The sequence below is a fragment of the Dermacentor variabilis genome, chromosome 7, assembly GCF_050947875.1.
Source record: "Dermacentor variabilis isolate Ectoservices chromosome 7, ASM5094787v1, whole genome shotgun sequence".
NCBI classification, from domain to species: Eukaryota; Metazoa; Arthropoda; class Arachnida; order Ixodida; family Ixodidae; genus Dermacentor; species Dermacentor variabilis.
In genome coordinates this window covers 68,402,908-68,406,921 of record NC_134574.1, presented here as the reverse complement: position 1 = coordinate 68,406,921, position 4,014 = coordinate 68,402,908, and the positions used below count along the sequence as shown (strand labels likewise).

The following is a 4,014-nucleotide window of genomic DNA, read 5'->3' as shown; positions in this document are numbered from 1 at the left end:
CGGCAGAAACGAGCGAGATGAGCACGCCGACCGAAGGAGGACGGAACAATGTACCTCCCCCCAAGGACCCAGCAGCTACACTCGAGAGCGTGAGGACGGCCCCGCAAGAAAATGAGAGCCGCCAACGAGCTACGGATGCTACGCAGGCAGAGGAAGACAATGCGACCCGAACTGGCGCCCGCGTCGAAGGCGTCTCGGCAACGGTCAAGCGGTCCCTGCAGCAGGAGGAGAAAATCGACGGAAAGGCCGGCGGTGACTCCGCGGCAGCGCCCGCTAAGACGCTACCCGGAAGGCGCTCCACCCTCAAGCCTAAGCCGAACCTGGAGGCTGACCGTAGGCTCGCGGCGAAGCCGACCAAAGACGAACTCGGGTGACGGCTACTGGATTGCCACGGAGGCGTCTAGCGGTCAGCTAGACGTTAAGGTGAGCATCATGCTCCGGGCCTTCTCCCCTCGGGTTTTCATCAACAGTGGCTACCAACCCGTCGCTTAACCTCGGCACGCTAAACGTTCGAGGTCTGGCCGCCAAAAGGAAACAGAGTCAGCTATATAGACTGCTAGTGGACCGCGACCTCGACGTTTTAGGAGTGCAAGAAACCAAGATAGATTGCGAGGAGGAGACCGGGAGCATGTTGCAAAGGTTCACGTACAACTACTATACGGTAGTGAGCCACGCCTTAGGGACTTCCGCGGGGTGTGTCTTGTTCGTGAGGAAGCTTCCACGCCTGGTTATAGACGGTTACTTCTTGTTCTCTTCCGGTCGACTTGTTTGTGATTTCAGCTATTGCGATGTCCAATGGCGCGTGCTGTGCATTTATGCGCCTAATACGGTGCAAGAAAGGGTAAATTTCTTTTCAACTTGAAGGACCACTTCTCTGTGCACAAAACGGTAGCCTGTGTTGGGGACTTCAACTGTGTATTGAAAATCGAAGATACGTCTACGCGACGTGCAATTTACGACAAAAGCAGCGATATCATGTCCTAGATCACGCACGAATTTGAATTAAAAGATATCGCTCAGTGTTTCGGGGCTGACCGATAAGTGAGGTACACCCACTTCCAGGGAATAAGTCATGCACGATTAGACCGTATGTATCTATCATATCATTCAGTAGAAAAATGCCAGTGCTATCCAGTTACTGCCGCATCCTTTTCTGACCACTGCCTGGTAAAATTCTGGGTGGGCCGCAAAAAAGAACGAAAAGAATTCGTGTGGGAACTGTGGAAAATGAATGCTCAATCCTACGGGATGATACCTTTAGTGAAACGGTAGGGAATGCTCTGAATTCTTTTAGAATATACAGTTCTATGGAGTTGGGCGAGCAATGGGAGTTGCTGAAACAAACTATTAAAATTAAGGCAATTGAAAGAAGTAGCCTACTACGATATGAAGAGAAGGCAAGAGAAAGCGATTTAAAAACATTGCTGGAAAAATTTGCAACCCGGCTCTTATCAAGAAGATATGCGTGCTATTAAGAAAAAGCTCGAAGTCTTCGATGAAGAGCGTTATCGAGGCGCGCTCGTGAGCGCGAGAGGAGAAAGACTAGCATGCGAGGAAATGCCTTCGAAAAGAGCACTGGGACTACAAAAAAAGCACTCCAGACGCAAGCAGATTGAGGCCATCGAATATAACGGGGTAGTGACTGATATGAACAATATAGGGCGTGCCTTCTTTGAACATTTCCAAAAGCTCCTCGCATTCAGGTCCGTCAACATGCAAAGTTTCAAGCACTTATTTTTGCAGCGAATGCCACAGCTGTCGAGCGAAGTTAAAGAAGCGTTGGAAGGACAAATGACTGAACAGGAAGTGATGAAGGCCGTCGAAGACCTGAACCCTGGCAAGTCACCAGGTCCAGATGGTCTTTGTGCCGCTTGGTACAAATCGTTCAAAGCCACCTAGCTCCTATCTTAACCGCAGTTTTCAATGAAGCATACGAAATGAAAATATTTCCACCATCCTTTGGCCAGGCCCATATAGTACTAATACCGAGAACAGAAGAGACCGAGAAGCTCAAGCAACTTTCCTCCTATAGACCCATAGCGCTTACTAACTGCGACAACAAAATACTGATGAAGGTGCTGGCACGGCGTATGCACTCAATCATTAAGGAAGTAGTCGGCCCACACCAGACGTGTGGCATTCGCCGAAGAACCATCTTTACTAACATTCATAAGAAGTGTGTGCTGGAGTGTTGTAATGCCATGTGTGATGCAGTTGCGATCCTCCAGCTTGACTTGGAGAAAGCGTTTGATTGCCTTGCTCACGAGATATTGCTCACCATCTTTGAACATCTTAATTTTGGCCACATAATCACTGAGGGGGTGACCATGGCGTACCGGCGTTGCTATACGAGACTTATAATTAATCAAACGCTGGGGACCCCTATTAACGGGAAGCGCTCCGTTCGCCAGGGTTGTCCACTCAGCCCACTACTGTTTCGTGTTTACATAGAAACGCAATGTCAGGGCATCATTGAAAATGAATACATTAAGGGATTTTGCCTCCAAGCAGCAGAGGTGTAGTTATTGGCATATGCTGACGATGTGGCTGTATGTTGTAAAGATACGCAAAGTGTATTGAACGCTGTGAGTATCGTCAGACAGTTTGGTAACGCCACTAATAGCTTCGTGAACTGGCAGAAATGTTTGGGGTTTTGGCATGGAATATGAGCGTCTACACCAGACCACTTTTCGAACGTCACCTCGGTCCCGACGCCATTTAAGTACCTTGGAGCACCCCTTGATGCCTACAAGGACAGTAGCGAGTACTGGAAGGAGCGGACAAAAGAAATAAAAGAAAAAGCCGACCGATGGAACGCCGGTCACCTGTCAATGTTCGCGAAAGCAACAGCGTGCAACATATTTCTCTTAACAAAGATCTGGTACGTAATGCAGGTACTACAATGCTCTCGGATTAATGTGCAGAAACTGCACCGCGTGTTCGCGGTTTTCGTGTGGGCATCGAGCTGGGAGGGATGTAGCCGAGATAATCTCTTCCGGTGCGTGAAGGATGGTGGTCTGGGGTTGGCGCACCTCTTCTTGCGTCAACTAGTAAACAGGTTCTTCTTTTTTCGAGACACAAATGACCCATTTCTGCGCACCGTTATCCAAATGAGGTTGTCAAGATCACTTCCCGAATTCGTTGTAGGCACCAAAATAATGCCCGGACCAGTTCGTGGTCTCTTTAGGGAAATAATTCAGAGTGTTTCCTTTTTGCGTGTTCGTTTTTCTAGTGCATATTTGTGGAGTGTAAAACGGAAAAAGTTATATCGTGATTTATGTGACAGTGTTTTGCTGGTACCCATGTACAGAGCCCCGTACAGTGGAGGCCCAGGCCTAGATGTATTGAAAAGGGTGAAGAAGATGCCAGTTCAACCAGCCACTAAATCGTTATTCTTTAAATTACACACCGGTACTCTACCTGTTAAAATCTTCCTTGAACAACGTGGGTTCTACATGCCATGGGGAACCCACTGCCTTATATGTAAAAAAAGCAGAAAGCATAGATCATGTCTTCATCCACTGTTGGGAAGGGGTCTTTTTCTGGGACGTGTTACAAAGGAGTCTAAAAAAGGAGCTACCTATAGATCCCCACGGAATCAGGTTTCTGCCCGTATACGACGACGAAGGTTTCCCGTACGACTTGATCATGCTTACGGGCGTCCACTGTTTATGGCGCGCAAGAATGTCGGGTTACCATTGTGACCCGGATGCCCGACTGGCGCGTCTGTACTTTTGTGAATCCATACAATGGTATGTGGAAGTGCAGAAGTTGCAACAGCCTGTTCCTGAGTGGCTGTCGAGGGTTGAACCCCTTACAGCACTAAAGGAATTTTAATCCAACAACGTCGTGCCACAGTAGCGGACGGCAACGAATGTAAATATTACTGTTCTTTGTTCGCTCTGTGTATTCATTCCTTTTTGCTTCTTTGGTCTATGTTTATATCATTTAGGAATTTGTGTTGTGATATGTCGAGGACTGGTAACAAAGAAAAAAAAAGGCTCGTTGGTCTAG

At 48.0% G+C, this 4,014-nt stretch overlaps 1 non-coding gene across 1 annotated transcript in view; it reads left to right on the top strand.

Moving 5' to 3' along the window:
- Positions 1 to 3,999: 3,999 nt before the first annotated feature.
- The window catches only part of TRNAP-CGG (transfer RNA proline (anticodon CGG)), a 72-nt gene continuing 57 nt past the window's right edge, over positions 4,000 to 4,014 (top strand). The window contains exon 1 of the tRNA in view: positions 4,000 to 4,014. This exon is cut by the window's right edge and continues 57 nt beyond it. This is a non-coding gene — a tRNA (tRNA-Pro).